At 36.6% G+C, this 21604-nt stretch overlaps 1 protein-coding gene across 47 annotated transcripts in view; it reads right to left on the bottom strand.

Moving 5' to 3' along the window:
* Positions 1–21604, bottom strand: part of DLG2 (discs large MAGUK scaffold protein 2) — a 1822408-nt gene that overhangs the window by 475818 nt on the left and 1324986 nt on the right. The gene's annotated exons all lie outside the window — the stretch shown is intronic.

Raw genomic sequence — 21604 nt, 5'->3', positions numbered from 1 at the left:
CTCTCTTCTACCTTCTGGTATTTTGCTGGTGATCTTTGGCATTCTTCAGCTTGTAGAAGCATCACTCCAGTCTCTGCCTTCATCTTCACAAGACATTCTCCTTGTGTATGTGTCTGTCTCTGGGTCCAACTTTCCTCTTTCTATAAGGATACTAGTCATATTGGATTAGGGCCTATCATAATGACCTTATCTTAACTTGATGATCAGCAAAAATCTATTTCCAAATAAGGTCACATTCATAGGAACTGGAAGTTAAGACTTCAAAACCTTTTTGGGGGACACGATTCAACTCATGACACTGGCAGTGGGTAAGATAAATATGAATGAGACACAGTTCCTGTCCTCAAGGAGTACATAGACCAGGGTGTAAGGAATGACAAGTAAACAAAGCATAGCCAGTGTTGGGGAGAAAGGCAGTAGCGTCAGTGAAGCCTTCTTGGAGACTGTGAAAGCTGAACTGAGCCCTGTTGAATGGCTAAAAGAAGAGAGAGAGTGAGGAATTCTATACAGAGGGGGAGAGTAGCTTATAGAAAGGTACACACAGCCTTGGTCACTGGGGTCAAAGAAGCAAATGGAGTTAGGAGGGATATTGAGAACTGGAACTGGAGAAATAGAGGCTTGTGAAGGGCTAGCGGTGCTGTGTTAAGGAGTTTGGCCCTTATATTAGTGGCAATTGAAAGCCTTTGAAGAGTTCTAAGAAGAGGAATGATGATCAGATTTGGTCTCTCCCAATTTTCCTCGTTGGTGTTTGCTGTTGTTTAAAAAATACATTAAATTATTTTCTGTGTGGTTGGGAAGATATTCAGCTTTTTTTATGATAAAGCATAATTTTTTTTTCCTTCCCACTTTTTTGCCTTTCTTATTCACTATATTCACTTATCACTCACTTAAAACTCACTTCGGGGAAACTTTTTTTTCTCAATCTTGTATTCATGATTTAGTTTGAAATATTAGCTTTTCCTAGTTTCCTCCCCTCCCCCATTCCATTTGTCACAGCCTATTCATAAAACCAAATTTTGAAATATAAAACATAATATCAACAGACATCTATCATCTGCCAAACATCTAAAGAGCTAACTCTAAATTCACAAATTCATTTATATGCATAGTAATTCACCAAAGATTTCAGCTGGTCATTTTCAGCAGATGTCTAGCTTCACTACTTCGCTTGATCACCCTTATGGGACTCTTTGTTAAAGAGATAATTGGAAAATGTGGATTTATCTTGAGTCCTAGGAAAAAGTGAGAGTTATGCAATTGAAATAACTACCCAAGTACCTCTTTTTACAAGGACATTTTGTTCACTATGAAATAATGAAGGATTTACTCACTATGGCTCAGATTTATGAAGTGGCTAACCAATATTTCTAGTATTTATTGTATGATTTCAGACATGCCACAGAAGATGTTTGAAAAGATTTAGCAACAGAGGCTCCTTTATTACATTATGTATGACAAGTGCTAATCTCTTCAATTATACAACAGTTGAACTAAGGTACATTTGCTTTGCCATAAAATCTGTTTCCTTGAGATTAAAGATCTTTTACATTAGGTCTTTTAATCTTTACAACAATCTATTCTATGTTGCATATCCAGTTGCACAAAGCATGAAGCATGTGGCTTTGGCTTTAATCTTATACTTTCATCCAAGTAGGTTCAATTTTCACAAAGAAATCCTATATATTGGAATCTCTTTAAGAATTGCTTAACAATCATGATAAAGAAGAACAAAGCAGGAGGTATCACACTTCCTGATTGCAAGATATATTATAAATCTATGGTAATCAAAACAGCATGGTACTGGCATAAAAACAGACAAATTAGATCAATGGAACAGAATTGAGAGCCTAGAAATAAACCCAAGCATACACAGTCAACTAATATCTGACAAGGGGGCCAAGAATACTCAATGGAGGAAAGACAGTCTCTTCAATAAATGGTGCTGGGAAACTTGGATATTCACATGCAAAAGAATGAAACTAGACCCTGATCTTACACCACTCAAAAAATAACTCAAAATGGATTAAAGACTTAAATGTAAGATCTGAAACCATGAAACTCTTAGAAGAAAACATAGGAATAAAGCTCCTTGACATGGGTCTTGGCAATGATTTTTAAGATATGACACCTAAAGCATAAGCAACAAAATAAAAGTAAACAGTGGGACTAAATCACACCAAAACGCTTCTGCACAAGAAAAGAAATAATCAACAAAATGAAAAGACAACCTATGAAATGGGAAAAAATATTTGTAAACCATATATCTGATAAGGGGTTAATATTCAAAATATATAAAAACTCATACAACTAAATAGCAAAAAAACAAACAATCCAATTTAAAAATGGGCAAAAGACCTCAATAGACATTTTTCTGAAGAAAATACATAAATGGCCAAGAGGTTGATGAAAAGATGTTCAACATCACTAGTCATTAGGGAAATGTAAATCAAACCACAGTGAGATATCACCTCACACCTCTTAGAACAGCTATTATCAAAAATACAAGAAATAACAAATGTTGGCAAAGATGTAGAGAAAAGGGAACCCTTGTGTACTGTTGGTGGAATTGTAAACTAGTATAACCACTACGAAAAATAACATGGAAGATCCTCAAAAAATTAAAAATAGCGGCCAGTTTGTTGCTTAGTGGTTAAGTTCACACACTCTGCTTTGGCAGCCCAGGGTTTACAGGTTAATATCCTGGATGTAGACCTACACACTGCTCATCAAGCCATGCTGTGGCAGCACCCCACATACAAAATAGAGGAATATTGGCACAGATGTAAACTCAGGGCCAATCTTCCTCAAGCAAAAGGAGGAAGATTGGCAATGAGTGTCAGCTCAGGGCTAATCTTCCTCACCAAAAAACACCCCAAAAAGCATTAAAAATAGAACTACCATATGTTCTAGTAATTCCTCTTCTGGGACTATATCCAAAGGAAATGAAAACACTAACTCAAAAATGTATCTGCTCCCCCCCACAACCATGTTCATAGCAGCATCATTTACAACATTATTTACAATAACCAAGACATGGAAACAACCTAAGTGTCCATCAATGGATGAATGGATAAGGAAGTTGCAGTGTGTGTGTATATATATATATATATATATATATATATATATATATATATGTATACAGTGGGATATTATTCAGCCATAAAAAATGAGAAATCCTGCCATTTATAACAACATGGATGAACGTTTAGGACATCATGCTAAGTGAAATAAGTCAGACAGAGAAAGACAAATACTATATGATCTCACTTATATATGGACTCTAAAAGAACAAACAAAGAATTCCAAACTCATAGAAAAAGAGGTCAGATTTGTGGTTACCAGAGGCAGGGAGTGAGGGGAGGGGGAATTGGAGGACGGTGTTCAAAGGTACAAACTTCCAGTTACAAGATAAATAAGTACTAGGGATGTAGTGTACAGCATGACGATAGTTAACACTGCTATATCATATATAGGAAAGTTGTTAAGAGAGCAAATCCTAAGAGTTCTCATCACAGGAAAAACATTGTTTTCTTTTTATTGTATTTATGTGAGATGGATGCTAACTAAACTTATTGCAACAATCATTTCACAATATATGTAAGTCAAACCAATATGCTATACATCTTAAACTTATACAGTGATGTATGTCAATTATATCTCAATAAAACTGCAAAAAAAAAACCCATGCCATATTTTACATGATGAAATGATACATGGACTTTTGGAACAAGTCACTTACTTTCAATAGGTCTTGTGCCTAATATGTGATATGAATATAATATATGCCATGAACACTGTGTGGTGTAGTAGAAAGATTATTGGTGCAAACCTTGGTTCTAGCATTTAAAACCTGTGTACCAAGCTTTTGTAACAAATTGTCTAGCTTCGCTCAGCATCAGTTTTATCAGGAGGATAATAGTTACCTCATAATAAATAATAATTAATTATGATAATGTATGAGAAGGAACCATACAACATAAGTACTAGAATTCAAAGAATATCCATTCACATTGCTTTCCCTCTCAAAATTGTAACAAGAGTCAAATGTGATGATACTTCTTTATGAACCGTAAATCACATATTAATATAAACTTTAGTATTATTAATGTATAAAGTATTATAAAATACTGGAATACAAAATAAGTTGTCAGACAGATAACTGTGAGATAACTATCACTCATACCATCTTATATTTTACTTCCCAAACTCTTTTGAATACTGTCATTCCTCATTACAATTGGGCTAATCCTACGGAAGAAAGTGAGATTAATTTTGAATGAATGCATCTGGGTTCCAATCCTCTACTCTTATATCATTTCAGTGAATCCTCTCTAGTTACTCTACACTTTCCTTAAGGTATAAGTTGTTTAACTTAAGAGTCTCTATCAGGGTTCCACATGTACAGAATATGAATTTTAATTAACAATGTCTATACATTTGGAACTGTGTTGGCATTGGCAGCACAACTGGTCCTAGGATGGTTCTTATTAAGGTGGAACTCTCTCTTTTTGTGCAGTCACATTTAGTGGTCCTGTCTTAATTCAGAGTTCTTCTGCCTAGAGTGGGAATCAAGCATATCCTACCCATATCACCTCTCTTCTTGATGCTCTGTGCCTAGAAAATACTAGACACTCAATAAATATTTGTTGACTGAATGAACAAACAGAACAGGATTGTTACTGGTTATTACTATTGAACAAGTTGTCTTAAAAGATTTCTGATTCTTATACTCCTTAACTATAGTTTCCTATATCTTAGTTCATGTTAATAGGTCACGTACTATGTCCTATTGGCCCTGATTTGGGGATTTTGAGGTAGAATATGGCTACGAGGTCAGAAATGTTAATAAATAAGCACTTTTTATTAATATTGTGAGAAGTATGTCCATTTGCATTATAGTGATCTTTTGATTTTATTTCAATCTCTCCTTCTACATTTGTCATGATATTTTGGCATTAAGGATGCAAAAAAACCCCAAGAAATTTATCTACAAGTGGTGATTCTTGAGGTGAGAGTATCAAAGTATACCCACAAAAATGCTAACTCAAGCTGCTAAATCTCACATCCTAAAATGAGCACACTGGGTGCTTCCTATTCTATAATTTGTTTAGCGTATTTTTATTTCTGATCTATTCTTCAGTTTGGGGTTCTATAACTTGCAGGACTAATTTAGTAAGGAAAAGCTCATCTGCCTATTAGTTTCAGCAAAGGTGAGTTTTCACTTACTTCCTACAGAGATCAGCAAAGAGTGGCTAAAATGGAAGGTCCTTGAGTGGGTGACCAAGTCAACTGTATTGTCCAGTTGGACATTGAGCAATGCAGAGTTTTAAAGGTTACTTCTTTCAGAAAATGAATATTAAATGATATAAATTTGTGAGGAATGATAATGATTTGTATTTATTATTTACTATATGACAGGCAGTATGGCAAGCATATTTCATATATTATGCCTTGTCTCATTTAACTTCACAAAAAACATGAATAAGGGAGGTATTATGCCATTTTTCAAATAGGAAAATATTAAAGAGGTTAGGTAATTTTTCTCAAGGTCAGCTATTTAACAAGCCGGGGGCCAGGACATGAACCTAAGACTGTGGCAGTAAAGCCTTTGCTCTTAACTACTGTTCTATTCTGCCTCCCAGTCTGTGCATTGTGTTCCACTTGGGCAAACTCTGAAACACTCGACAAACATACAATACTCATAGCAATAATAGCAATAAAAATAAGTTGAAAAACTCCTCTGGAACAAAATCTAAACAGAAAGGCATGAAAACACTAATCTTTCTCACATTGGACATTAGCTAGAACTCAGATTTAACCATAACATACGTTGTTAAATTTTAGATTTATTTAAAGAGTTCAGGTAATGACATCAATGACTATGACCATTGACAGTGATTTCATATGATGAAACTTGGTGATGTGTGCATTTCTTTTTTGTTTTTTAAAGATTGGCACCTGGGCTAACAACCGTTGCCAATCTTTTTTTTTTTTTTTCTGCTTTATCTCCCCAAATCCCCCTGTACACAGTTGTATATCTTAGTTGCAGCTCCTTTTAGTTGTGGGATGTGGGACGCCACCTCAACGTGGCCTGACGAGTGGTGCCATGCCCGCGCCCAGGATCCGAACCCTAGGCCGCCGCAGCGGAGCGCGTGTACTTAACCACTCACCCACTGAGCCGGCCCCTGATGTGTGCATTTCAATAAAACCAAAAGTTGATGTGCTAGGAAAATCCTAGTTTCTTTCTTAAATACTGTACCAAATAAAGTATGTCAACATAAATTTCAAAATAATTTATTTCTTCATTTGACACAAATAACAAAACAAAGAAATCAAAACACCTACTGGTTCAGTGTCAACATGTGAATGTTATTATTACTAATCATTTGCTTGTGGCTTTACGTTTCATGGTTGCTGAGGTCTTGATTCAATCAATTAATTTTAATGTGTAATAGGTTATACAACTCTTGACTTATCAAGTCTTGCACTTAACCAAATTAAAAATTGATTTCAAATTCCAAGTAATTACTTTCCCTGTATTTCAAATTATTGCTAATCATAAAACTGTGTAGTCTTCTTCCTGTTCCCCTCTTTTAAGTTACATTCTTTCACTATTTGACTTACTCTGAGAATCAGGAAGACTCTCTATGGCCACTGTAAAAAATAAAAATAAAAAAGTTGAGTGAAAAAATGTTTGATCTTGGTAATATTTCTTTTAAATATGTGAGAATACAGTAAGCTAATTAAATAAAACAACTTTACTCCTCTCGTTTTAAAAATATAAATTTTGAGAAGATTCTTTCCTGTCTTTTAGCATTTTTAGTTACTTGAATCAGTTATAGCTCAGGGCAGTTTCCAGGGACAGGCCAAGGCTTTGCATCTAAGAATAAAAACAACTTGAATCTACACATTTGAGAGTGAGAAAAAACATCCAGGGGCCATCCCGGTGGCGCAGCAGTTAAGTTTGCACATTCTGCCTCGGCGGCCCGGGGTTTGCCGGTTCAGATCTTGGGTGCGAACCCACACACTGCTTGTCAAGCCATGCGGCGGCAGGCGTCCCACATATAAAGTAGAGGAAGATGGACATGGATGTTAGCTCAAGGCCAGTCTTCCTCAGCAAAAAGAGGATTGGCAGGAGATGCTAGCTCAGGGCTAATCTTCCTCAAAAAAACCTTCCTCAGAAAAACAAAAATCTTCCATCCTTTTCAGTGACAGCATAGCCCATTATTAAATGAGGCAATGAGTGTGGTCAAACACATTTGGATACTCTCTATGACTGCAAGAGATAGTCACCATTAAAATTTTGGCATTGAAAAATATTGCAACCATTAGTGTTAATATTTTCTGATCATCAAATAAAGAAGTGCATAGCCATAGCACAAATGTTGTAATTAAAAACAAGCAAAATAGAATATGGATTGTCTTTTCACCAAATGCTTCAATTAATTGCATTTTGGAGCAGTAATCTGCTGGATGGAGCTCAGTCTTTATCCTGATTAAAATCTAAGGATGAGATATTTTCTGTAAAATTCAAAAACATAGGAAACAATAAACCACATTGCCTAGCTTTTAAATGGACAGTTCACTTGCTTTTCAGGGCTAAAAAAATCTGCCATTGGTATCTTTTGAAAGTGGTCAACTTGCATCTAGTAATAAATTATTTTCCTAACATAGTAGTTGCCATGAAACAATTTAGTTATTGTTTCTCTGTTCTCAGCCACTTGCAAGTATCCTCATATATTCTAGCCATTGCCCAATAATTTTAAGAGAGCAGAAATATAGACTTTGATTTTTGGCAAGAAATTCACAGAGTAGGAGAGAAACTGGAGTCAAGCTACTCTTAGCTTCCTGTTTGCTCTAGAAAACTTGGTGAGACTTCCAATATTACTGACCTTGACTGCCATTGATTCATTCAATGGCTGCACTTTGTGGCATTTATATATTGCATGTAGTCATTACTACTGAAAGCTTTGCAACACAGTTGGCAAATGCAGTTGGGATTCCTCCAGCCTATCCCGGAGACTACGTAGTTGCGGCTTGTCTCAGTTTTATTGTCAAAATAGTCAGCATCTCAAAACAGGCCTGTGGTTAGGCTGAAGGGAGGAGTAGTAAATTCCAAACTACTCTCAGTAAAGTAGTACATATGAAGAGAGGGTAGGAAAGCAGGATCAGTCATAAAATTTAAACAGAAAAAACATTGAGAGCTCTTGCTTCATTTGGCCCCTTGATCTATATATCCAAAGAATCTTCTCATTGGAAGGGAGCTTGGAGTTAATCTAATCCAACCCCACTCTGGGTCCATGCTTGTGGTTATCTAAGACTTTTATTGAATACTTTAAAGGTAACCAAGATGGAACCATTAAAACTTTTTTTCTATGTTAATGGAAGAGCTGTGATGTCATAGCGCCTGCCTACTAATTCCAGTTCTGTCTTCTGAAGGGAAAGAGAATAACTTGGATCACTCACAAACATGAATGATAGCCCTTCAAAGAACTACAACAGCTCCCTTAGAAGGGATTCCTCAGATCATCTCTTGTTCCTCCCTAATTTTACAGTTGGGTAAATCAAGGCCTCTAAAAATGAGGTGATTTGTCAGAGTCACAAAGTTGTTTAATTGCAGAACCTGAACTAGAAGCCAGGCTGGGTTACTCCAAAAGCAGAGGTTTTAAAGCCAGCTATCACAGCCACCCTTATCTTATTGATATATTTTATACCTAAAATAGTAGGGACCTCTAAAACTGGGTATCAATTTAAAGAAACACTGAAATTAAAGAAAGTTAACATACATTCACATTTTAAATGAAAGTAAAATGTTTAGAGAATTTTTTCAAATAACTGGTCAACCAGTGGTCTTGTTCCTATTAGACGAGTGGGTTCTTATTGATTCTTTGCCATTTGCCAGGCACAGTTCTGAGAGCTTTGCATGCAGTAATTTATTTAACCCTTAGTCCAACTGTAACTCCAATATAACAAACTATGTGTCTTACAGATGTTTGATAACATATTCACATTCCTGTAGCTGACAAATGGGGAAGATGGTATTCCAATCAAGTCTTACAAAATGCACGATTGCACAAGGCACTTTTTCTTTCATCATCCAACGTAAAATCAACCATATTTTTCTGCACATGTTCACCCTTATCCTGACACTGTCTTCTTTCTCTTTAATTGATTTTTGAGGTGAGAAGGGCCAACATCTTCTGTACCATCTATTTCCACCTTCACAAATGTTATTTCCCATTCTAGAAGGAGCACTTTCTTCTGTTTGCCTATTTGAATACATATGCTCTTAGGTCTAGATCCTCATTAATTTTTTCCAAAAAGTTGTTCCCAAGTAAACCTATTCACATTGATTTCCTTCTACTTTTAACTTTTATAGAATAACATTCAATATTGAATTTCATCCATTCAATCATTTACCTATCTATTGATCTATTCAGCAAATATCTGTCAAGCCATGCTCCAGGTACTCAATAAATAGTAATTATATTGAATTTACAAAAAAGAAATTTCAGAAGCAGAGACTACTATGGCTCCATTCATTCACACAAGTTATTTATTGCTCACCTAATATGTGAGGCATGTGCCAAATAGAATGATTATTAAATATGAAAGATCTCTTAGTGCTTATTAATTCAGCACTTACCATGTGCCAGGACTATTCTAAGAACTCTGTTTGAAGTAGCCCTTTTTTTATTGTCACATCACCCTATGAGATAGGTACAATTATTATCCTCATTTTGTTGATGAGGAAAAGGAGGCACAAGAGAGCAAATAAAACATTCCCAAGGTTACATAGCAAGAATGTAGTAGAGCCAGGATTCCTACTCAGTAATCTGAATCCAGAGCCTGTAATCATCACTACACTATGCTGACTAAATAAGCAAACAGATTCATAGAAACACATCACATTCTGAAGACACATAGGAGGGTATTCCCTAATGGAAGTAACTTTTTCTACTAGATTCTGAAGGAAGATTAGCAGTTAACCAGATAAGAGTATTTAGGAGGAGTCTCAGACAGAAAACATACTATATGCAAAGGTCCCAAAGAGAGAAAAAGACAGAGAATGGCACTTTGGGGAAACAAATATGTCAATTCACCACGGTAGAGAATTATGATTTCAAACTGAGAGGTGCAGCAAGGACATCTAACCAATGAATTTTAAAGAGAAGCATTTTAAAAAGTGTGTAGAAAATGCATAGCCTTCTCAAATATTACTCTATTTGAATTACACATTAATTTAATAAAACATAGTCTTCTCTTCCACAAGTTCACGGAAGATTATAAACAAATAAAGGAAATAAAGAGCAAGAATTAACTCACAGGGGATTTTAAAACCATGTTATATATAATTTAAACAAGTAACAATTAGAAAGAGATTCTTTATTATACTTTTAAGTCAAAATCTATTTATTTTTCCCTTTTATAATTATCACTCTGAGGTCAAATATTTGAAAAATATCTTACATGTTACGTGTCTAATCAAAGTGGAGTTTCTAAATCCAGGCCTTGACTAAAAAGAGCAGCAAATCTCATGCAGATCTTTTAGTTTCATTTATCTAACTATTTCTGAATCATGTCAATGGAATAGCTACCACAGCCCCTGGTGGCCTAGCACTTGACATGAAGATTCGATTTTCTACCAGAAAGTAACCAATTAAATTGCCTCTTCAGGTACTGAAAAAAAAGACACCACATTCATTCCATGGTCCCTATTACCTAAAAGAAGGAAACTGGAAATAAAGATAATAATAAGAAGAACAACAGCAATTAAAATTTATTTAGTGCTTACTATATGCCAGGCACCAGTCTAAGCACTTTAGCACTGTACATTTATCTTTCAGCCCTTTAAAAATGGCATTCCATTGGCCTCTGACCTCGACTGTTTCTGATGAGAAGTCAGTAGTAATTCTTATCAAGAGTCTCCTGTATTTAATGTGTTCACTTTCTCTAGTTACTTTTATCACTTTATCTTTGGTTTTCTGCAGTGTCTCTGGGTCCCTGCAATCTGTTGTTGTTACAGTAGTCTATTTCATATGCTGCATTTATCCTGTTTAGAGTTTACTGAGCTTCTTGGATCTATGTGTTTATGCTTTTGATTAACTTTGGAAAAATTTCAGCCAATATTTTTTCTTTTCCTACTCATTTTCTCTCTCTTCTCCTTACAGGACTCCAGTTACACATATGTTAAACTGCTTAATATTGTCTTATAGGTCACTGAGGCTCTGTCAATTTTTTTCCTAGCCTTTTTTCTCTTTGTTTCAGTTATGTTTAAATGCATAAGTTCATAATACCAATCATAATAATAAAAATAATAATAATACAAATAATTGGTCACCTTTTGAGGATGACAGGGAATCAATTCATTATCTTGTGAACTGGGTAAATAATAAGAAAGAATTACTTACCCTGTCTTTTCTATATGAACTCTATAATGGCAATAGCTGAGGAGAAGCGGCTATTAATAAAATAATTCCAGATAACAAAAGAAAACAAACTGACAGAATTACAGTATTACCATTTTCACCTCTAATTAAACAACATATTTGAGAATTGAACACCAATAACTGTTAACATTAAGAAAGAGTGAAAATTAGTCTTTCCTCCATATAGTCTTTGGGGGAAATACAGAGGAGAGAGAGACGTGTTGAACGATATCACAAGTGCATCATAGATGTGTAGCCTGGGATACTCTGCAGGCCAAATGGCTTGGGTTCTGTAGCAGATAAACTATGGGGAAAATAAAGTGATGGAGTAGGATTCTACAGATTAAAGAAGACTTAAAAGACATAAAAAGCTAAAAAAATTGGACAAAACTAAAATAAAGTGTCTTGGGATGCATAAAAACATAAAGAAATGGGTGATAAAAACAAAGACATGTAAGGAACTGATTACTATACAAGTCATGTTAGTAGTCACTTTAGGAAGGAGAAAGAAGCTGTGATTACAATGGGGTACACAGAAAGGCTTCTGGTGGCTGGCAAAATTCTAGCCTTGTTCCAGGTGGTGGTTACAGGATGTTTGCCTTATAATAATTATATAGAAACAATGCAGTAAGCTATGCACTTACTTTGTGTGGTTTTCTGTATTTGCATTTTATTTCACAATAATATGGTAACACACACAATATGTTGTTCACTATTCTCTTCGTGTGTATATATTTGTAGAGATCATATACAAGTTAAGAAAGAGGAAGAAAAAAAGTCTTTTAAAAGTTGATTTTAGTTTGAATAGGTTGTTTTAGAAGAATGTAAAAATTCCTGTTAGGCCAATAGAGGCTTTTTTTCTAAAGATTTAAAAAAAATTTTTAATTTATTTTTAATTTTTAAATTTTTCTTTCTTCTCCGTGGAGCCAGTCCCCTAGCTTTTTTATTAGAGACAATTCTTAGGTGGACTCTTAATTTTGTCAAAATAGGCCTCAAGAATGAACTAGTTGGGACACGATGAAACAAAAAGAGAGTCACATTTCTCTACAAAATAAAAGATCAGGAATTTTAGAATGTTCCCCTGGTAGGTATAAAGAGAAAAGATGTAAGGAGGATCTTTTTTTCTTTTAAAGAAGGAGTGTTGTGTGTTGAATTGTGTCCCCCAAGAAGATGTTTAAGTCTTAACCCCAGTATCTGTGACCTTATTTGGAATAAGGACTTTGCAGACAGTTGGGTTAAAATGGGGTCACTAGAGTGGGTCCTAATCCAATATAACTGTCCTTATAAAAAGGGGAAATTTGGACACAGACACATAAACAAGGAGAACACCACGTGAAGATGAAGGCAGAGATTGGGGTGATACATCTATAAGCCAAGGACTGTCAAATGTTGCCAGCAAACCACCAGAAGCTAGGAGAGAGGCAGGGAACAGATTCTCCCTCACAGTCCTGAGAAGGAATCAACTGTGCCAACGCTGTGGTCTTAAACTTGTAGCCTCCAGAACTGTGAGAGAATAAGTTTCTATTGTTTGTCTCCTCTTTTGTGCTACTTTGTTCTACCAGCCCTAGGAAACTAACACAAGGAGAGAGCTGTATTAGCTAATACAGGCTAGGACAATATGATGGCAAATTCTGGACCAAGGGGAAAGGCACCAGGGAGAAATTCCCCAAAGTGAGATGGCCGAAGAACTTTAAGTTTAGGGGCAGCCAGCACACGCTCTTCAGAAATTCTGAGGAGGGTGCTGGACTTCCCACAGCCTGTAGGCTGAGGGTCTGAACTCTTATTCGGATATCAAAGGAAAGAGTGATTCCAGAGACAGAAAGATTTGTGACATCAAGGTTATAAATCTAGGCATATATTGAGGATGGCATGTCTTTAGGTATTATTTATGCTCACTAACATATACATGAGGAACAATTGCATTTATACCAATAAGAAATGTGTGTTATTTATATACTTGTTTGTATGTGTATAAATATGCATACAGAGAGAACATAAATATATATATGTTTCAGTATAAGAAACAGTACTCTTCACTCAGAGGTTTCTGTCTCTCACAGCTGGAAATAAAACAAGCTGAAAGGCAACTAAAAAGATGAAATCACTGTGAAGGACAGGCACACAAGGAAAGCGGTTTTATTTTTAATGTTTTGAAGTCACAAGAGTTATTTCCGCAACTGTACTGCTTGGCTATTTTTCTTTTTTTCATTTTCAGTGTTTGTCTTTCATGCCTTGTGGGCAAGGACATTTGTATTGCTATCTGCATAGCCCCTCCAAATAATGTCTCCCATTTCAACTCTCTTGGGGCAGCAGCTCTGCATATAAGGACCATAAATTATAACTACTGCCATTAAATGATTGTGTGGGCAGCTTTGGTGGTTACAACATTTTCAAAGTTTTCACGTGCTTCTCACTGTGGATACCACTTCAAGTGTCCCTAATGCCAAGAGAGATGGGTCTCTGCACTTTCCTCCTAAATCAGTCAGCCTTGGGCAGCTTGGTGTCCCGAATCAGCAAATGGGTATTGAAAGTCACTTTACAAACAGGAAGGGGGCCCATAAGAGATGAGTATTTAATTCTAGAACACAAATAATAAGAGCCACCGTTTGTGGGATGTCTACTATGTGCCAAGTATCTATCTGCTAGCCCTTTCACATATGCTATTATCTTACTTAAACTGGAAAACCACACTTTGACATTAGTATTATTATTCTCAACTTACAGAAAAAGCAGCTAAGACTCACGGAATTTCTGTGTTTATGGACTTCTACTAATAAGAATCATATCCAGGAATTGAACCTAGTCTGACATCTAAGCCTGTGCTCTTTCCAATTCACCATGCTGACAAAGCAAAAATGACTATAATCTGTTATGAGATATAGTCCTTCCTCTCCAAGAGTTCATGTTTCAACCTATTCTTGACATAAAAGCTGACCCCGGTTGTGCTGCTTCAGTAGTTCTCAAGAGAAAGAGCTGACAGGTTTGGAACTTCCACCAGTCTGGTCGGTAAGCAGCTGCTGATGGCAGGCTATTCTTCTCTAAGTCTGTCAGCAGCAACTGCTTAGGAAGTATGAGTCCATGACAGCATCTTCAGGTGGAATTCCAAGCATTGCCATCTAGACACATTTGACATCTGGTAACCAATTTAGAGGACTAAGTTAAATACTTAGGTAAAAAATTTTTACCTCTCAATGTGCAATTGCACTTTCTTCTCATTGTTATTTGCTCTTAACTATGCACACAACCACTTCTTCCTGACATTGTCAGGGAAGGGGCAGCCTAGAATATAGGCAACATTTCAGGTGAAATAGACTTTCAAGTTTCACCACTACTGTACCCAGAGATGCTCTTCTGTGAGATTACAGATATTTGTCAGAAACAGCAATATGCACAGGTGAAGCTTGTTAAAAATATCCAGGGCATTCTTTTCTTTCATCCTAAACCACCAAAATCAAACAAGCAATCAAAATAGCCAACACATTCACTCTTTTGAAACAGAATTAAGTCCCTGTTCATGAAAGATTTGGAGGGAGAACAACAACAGCATAAAACACACCCAAACTCAACAACGCTTATTCTTTTTGACGTTAACTCCTGCAAAATGTGCTTGGTGAGCAGAACCACAGGAAGAACTGTTGTACACAAAAGCTTTGAAAAATAACAGGGCTCTCTGCGATGGAAACAAAAGCCCCACTGGGCCAGGCAAATAAAAGGACTCAGCTGCTAGCAGGAGAGGAAAACCTCTTCTTCATTCTCCTTTTTTCCAAAGGAAACAAAGAAATTTAAGTGAAGCAGAAATCGTTTTGCATCATCCTCTGCCTTGTGAGAAAAAGCAGAAGTATCTTTTTTAATGCTGAAATGATAGTCCTTCTTGAAATAATAGTTTAGAAAATAAAAAAGCAGAATAATGAGTTGAAGAGGAAACAACATCAGAAACATATTTTTTTGGGGGCGGATGCGTGGTGGGAAGGAGGCTGTCCAACAGGCTTTTAAAGAACACATCTGGGAGTTAAAGATACTTTACTGGACAAGCAGCTTTCAAAGATGGTGACCAAAATGTTAATGCAAGTCCCCAGGAGCGATAATAAATAACTCTCTCATTGCTTTTGGTTGGGGCAATCCAAGATGCATCGAAGGGAAATTTGCCATAGAAGCAAAAGCTATTATTTGAAGAGGCAGCTTCTTCATCTTTAAAATGAAATTGTTTTGACAATTAAAAAGCAGTGGGCACACAATAAAAATGTTGCTTTCTCTTTATCTTTCTTTTTCTTGATCTACTACAAATGCAATTTGCAGATAGCCATGGTCTTCAGGGAATAAAAACTGGAAGATTCAATGAGTTACTTCATCACTAGTAGAATTGTCAAGAGTCTGCTAAAAACTAAGAAAAATGCTTCAAAATATTAAACCACCAAGAAAAAGGATAGCTTCTCACATTTAATATTCAATCAGTTACTACCTGAACATTTTTCTAAAGGATATTAACTGTTAACACTTTCTTAGCCATCATGTTCAAAGGTCCCCCAAATCATTATGCTATTATTTGGTAATAACAGTAATAAAGACAAAGATTGAGCAACAACTGCTTTATTTAATCCTCACAACAAACCACTAAATAAGGTAGATTCTGTTATCTCTGTTTATAAAAGAGAAAATTGAGACTTAACTGTGCTTTTAACTTCTATGTGACAGTGCATGCTTTTCTACAAAGGGAAGAATTTTAGAGATCTTAAGTCATGAGAAAGATCTGTATTTCTAACTTCGCAAATGTTAAAAACGAATCAAACTCTCTGAACTGTAGTTAAAAATCTTAGAAACATACATCTGACTAAAGGTCCTTATTCATTTTTAGCCCAGATTGAGAGGCAACAAAAAAGATACAGCCCTTCTAGTCTAGCAGCATTGGAAGCAAATAAGTAAAAACCGAGCAACTGGTCTGTTTGTCATGCATGTGGCCTTTTAGTTGTAGGTGGGTTGGTGTGTTGGGAGGTGGTTGCAAATTAAGATTCTATGGGCAAGCACTCTCATTTTGACAGCAAGTTCCAAAGGGAAGAGACGGGAGGAGAAGGTTAAATTAGAGAGGAGAGAAAAACAAAACAACGAAGTTAAGACCAGAATTTTTTTTTTATTTCTTAAATTTAACCAAAGGATTTCTATGAGAAATTGAAATGAGAGCCTGGTTTGAGGGGTGAGCTACGCAGATGTGAGAAGGTCTGTTGGCATGAAGAGGCCTAGAAAGAGAAGATACAATACAGAGGGAAGGAAACGAGAGGAAGACCAAGGCAGGGGCTTCACAAGGTTTAAGGAATGAGGCTGAGGTTGATCTTGTGGCTATTACAGTACAACAAAGCGGAGGGGAGCAAAGGCTTTTACCTCCTGGGACTCTCACTCAAGTCTTCTGACCCAGGCTTACCTGTCCAACCATGCCTAATGCAACTTTTCCCACTTGCTATATTCTGGCCATTGTTCTGTTCTTTACCTACCAAGCTTTTTTCTTCTTTTGCATCTGCCAATCCTTCTGCCTGGAGTATTCTTTTCTTATGCTTCATAAGGAAACGACTGTATACTTGAGGAAATCTTATCCTTAATGACTCAGTTTAATGATCACCTCTTGAAAAGGCCTTCTCTGACCTCCCTATTAATTTCTACCATTGAACACTGTTCTTATCCTTCACAGCACTTCGTAATTTTTATGCATGCATGTGTGAACATATAAGCATTTATTTCCTTGTATATTAGTTTACTTTCTGTCTTCACCGAAAAAATACGTGCCGAGAGAATGAGACAATGTCTTTTACACTCGCCAATGTCAGTGATGTGATCTTGGGTAAATAATTTAAACTTCCTGGGGCCAGCCCCATGGCATAGTGGTCAAGTTCATGCACTCTGCTTTGGCAGCCCAGGGTTCATGGGTTCAGATCCTGGGTGTGGACCTATACACCGCTCATTAAGCCATGCTGTGGTGGAGTCCCACATACAAAATAGAGGAAGATTGGCACAGATGTTAGCTCAGGGACAATCTTCCTCACCAAAAAAAAAAAAAAAAGATAAAATAATTCAAACTTTCTGAGATTTAGTTTCTTGAATTATAAAATAGTGCAATTATAGTATCTACCTTACAAGATTGTTTGGAAGAAAAAATTAACATGAGATATAATCTTAAGTACAACTCATTCTATTGTTTTAGAAGAACTCCAAAAATATTCCCACATTCAAAATTAATGTGTTAGACTATCCACACAAGACTTGAAAAGTAGGCGATCCCAAATTGGTTTAGTCAGTCTTAGGGATAATATCCCTTCAACTTAAGTTTAGAGAGATGGGCTTTCTCTAACACTCAGAGCTCTTGGCACGTGTCTTCTGGATTGTGAGGGTCAAAAATCTGCATAGTTGCCACCACCTAAAAAATGTAAAGTGAAAAATTGCAGCTAGAGTTGCTCCACCGGGGAGCAGAGTGAAGACTGGGTGTTGTAATGGGAGGGAGTTGAAATTCCTTGGACAACAGGACAATGGATATATTTCCCATGGACTAGATAGGGGTCCAGAGGTGGTAAGCTGATTGAGTTTCCTTATTAAAGGGATTATATTCAAGAGGACTGCCTGCATCTCAATGGACGGGTGAACTACTGGACACCCAGGGCTGAGAGAGAGAGTTAAACACAGCCATCCAGAGGAAGCCTTGCTTCCATCCAGAGAACCTCAGTCTTGAGTTTGCCAGCAGGAGTGCAGAGGAACCACAAAAGCCCCAGGAGGGAGAAAGCACCAGAGATTAAACATGTGCCATCCTAAAGGTATTGAAGCCAGATTACAACTATCTCACCCTGTGAAACTATGTCCTTCTCCCAAGATTGCCTGCTCTGTTCCAGAACAGTGAAGAAAAACACAGATAAGAAACAAAGATGTTGAGCAAAGAGGCAAATCATTGCAGATTTTTTGGTCTGAAGCAAGATGGAGCTGGGGAGAGAGAGACATTTTAAATCAGATAAGAACTCAGAGTTTTTATTTTACATTTAACTATATTACAATTATGGGGTTGTAGGTTGGAGTAGACTTTTAATTATTGTTACAAATGTCCTGCCTGAGATTGTATCAAAGCCAGGGGCAAATTTATTCTCAGAGGGGTTTGTGGGAGGGCAGAGGGAGAAAACGTAAAGTTAGTTTCTGCTTTTACCTTCCTAAATCTAGTTCATTCAACAAACTAGGCATGAATATATATGAAATACTTCACACAGCATTGGCACACAATAAATGGTAAAGATCTAAACATTTAGTACACGGTAGATGCTTGATATATATATTATTTCTCTGCTCCCTCTTTCCAATGACAAATTCTTCCAAATATTTAGCATAAATTTTTTAAATAATTTTGAAGCTCTTCCTTGAATTTCCATTGAATATTTCACATCATAATAACTTTCACTAAGTCCTTTATGGAATAAAAACCTAGATGGGGGTCAATCTTTCCCCAATGATTTAGGATGGAAGAGCAATAAGGTTCTGGGAAGCTCCATCATCTGAAGGTTAAAATGCAAGAACATGTAAATTTGCACCTAGAGGGCTACATGCACCATCTAACAGGAGACAGCAAGTAGCCAGAGGGCAATGAAAGGGTCAGAGGCTTGGTGCCCTCCATAAAGCAGAGAGGCTCCTCAAAGATACAGTAACAGGCCTGTCTGGCATCCTGGAATGGAGCAGGGCTGAGGTGAGAGACTACTTCATGTCTTTTCTAAGGAAATTTTTGCAGAGTTATCTAAAGTGATTTATCTGTGAATAAATTGCCTCACGCTCATATTCTTCAACTAATCAAATGCACACTCTTCTCTCTCTGCCTCCCATCCTCCAACTTAGACTCTTATAGGTGAACAGGGCTTAAGAGATGACCCCATCAGGTCTTTTCTCTAGAACAGGACCCTTCTGGTCTCTGCCTGAATCCTGTGGTAACAAAGACTTCATCATGCACTTTACAAGGTCCCGTGCTCTAGCATCAGGTAGTTCTCATTGTTCTCAAGCTTTTCTTTTCACTCAGCTAAGGTATGCTACCCAACAATACCCACTCTCCCTAGTCCTGCCTTCTGGATGGACAGAATTCTTTTGTATTACAACTCCTTAAGTATTTTTCTCCTTTATTCAACCAACATTTATTGAGCACTTACTCTGTGAGAGCTGCTGTTACAGATGCTTAGGGGTACAGCAATGAACAAAACAGAGTTTTCTGCCATCCTGGGGCTTACATTCTAGCATAAACAAATGCATAAAGTCTTAATATAATGCCTAGTGGTGATACATGCTATAAGGCAAAATAAAGCCCTGAATAAAGTGAGGGAAAAAGCCATGTGGACATCAGGGAAGAAGAAGTGTCCTAAGCAGGAAGAACAACAAGAACAAAGGTCCTATGCAGAAACATGCTGAGAACGTTGAAGCAACAGCAAGAAAGCCAGTATGACTGAAGCTTCATGAGATGAAGGAGATGAAGTCAAAGAGGGAGCCAGGGCTTGTAGACCATGATAAGGCCCTGAGTTTTGACTGAGTAGGAAAGGGAGCTAGTGGATAGCTTGAAGTAGAAGGTTTAGTGGATATAATCTGAGTGATATTTTTAAAAAATCACTCTGGTTGTTGCGTGGAGAATAGATTTCAGAAGAGGCAAAGTGGAAACAGAGACTAGTCTGAATACTATTACAGTAGTCTGTGCAAGAGGTTATGGTGGTTTGGATTATAGCTGCAAGAGCAGGGTTGGTGAAAAGTGACTTGACTTAAAATTTATTTTGAGGGTAGAGTTGACAGGATTTGCTAATGAATTGGATGTAGAGTGTTAGTAAGAAAGAGAAATCAAAGATAATGCCTACATTTTTGTCCTAAGCAACGGGGTGCCATTTAATGGGCTAGAAAAGACTCCAGGAAGAGCTGGTTTTGGAAAATAAAATTAAGACTGGTGTTTCATATATGTTAATCTCAAGATGCCTATTAGATATATAGCATGAGGACAACTATATCAAATATATAGTATAGGGATGGAATTTAAAGCCATAGGAGCAGGTGAGATGACCTAGGAGGAAAGGTAACAAGAAAAATAAGAAGGGACCAGCGCTGAGTTCTAGGAAACTTTAGGCTTTAGAGGTTAAAGAAAGAAAATGTTTAAAAATCTCTATAATTTCCTTTCCTAAACTTAGATTCTTGTAAATCTTCACAGATAAATTTTCAGAGCACATTATTGGAAAACCAAAGTAGCTTTTTCCTGGAAAAATATTGGATATCCTTCATGAAAATGAAATGTTATTGCTAGGACTTGAGAACCAAGGTAGAAAAAACAAGCCAGAAGCCTCCAATCGTTTTTTAAAACATTGTCTAATAGATCAAATGTTCCACTCCAACAGATGTCCCATCTAATCCTGTTAATGATATTAATTCAAAACCGTCATGAATACAAATGGCAGGAGCAAAGCTGCAGCTTTTCATAATTATTCCATTTTCCCTTGTACCATTCTTAACAGTTATGTTTTATTCCCGAGAGATTGTATTGAACTTAAAATGTCCAGAAGTATTTTTGTTTTTCTTAAGATTTCTTAAATTGCAAGAGTTTTCTTAAGAAAAGTTCCAAGAGAAGGTTCCAGCTAAAAGTTTTAAAAGCTGTGAATTACAGTAACGAGGAACTATAGCAACTGAGTTAACATGTGAAGTAACCAAGCGTGATTTCTCATATAGTGGGTCATGGTGCCTTCTGTGAATGAATAGAGACTAATTTCCAAGTGCTGAAGGAAAGATTTAGAAGGGAGCAATTCAATTTCATCAACCAGTTGGTGAGATGCCAAACACTCAACTGTCATATTTGGCTTCCAAGCACTCATCCAAAGTATAACCCTTCTGAAGTCAGATCTAATGGAGCCATCAGGAAATGATCAGTACCAATATTGCTGGGGCCATCGGAAATGCTTGTTGCCGTAACAATCTAGGGTAGAAATGTGTATGACAAATAATCAAGCAAATGAATACACTGCTGTGCTATTTAGAGCAGTGAAGAAATCCATGTGATAGTAGACCTAAAATATTCTTTTATTAGTTAATGTAAATGCAGAGTCTCAAAGGGTTAGCTTCCTATTAAACAAAGAAGAAAAATATCAATTTTATTTTAAATTTAAGGATAAGGGAAAGACTTTTGAAAATTACGCACCTTTTGTTCT

This window comes from Equus przewalskii, chromosome 6 (genome assembly GCF_037783145.1).
Source record: "Equus przewalskii isolate Varuska chromosome 6, EquPr2, whole genome shotgun sequence".
NCBI lineage: Eukaryota > Metazoa > Chordata > Mammalia > Perissodactyla > Equidae > Equus > Equus przewalskii.
Note: the sequence above shows the minus strand (reverse complement) of the source record. Positions and strands in the feature narration are given on the sequence as shown.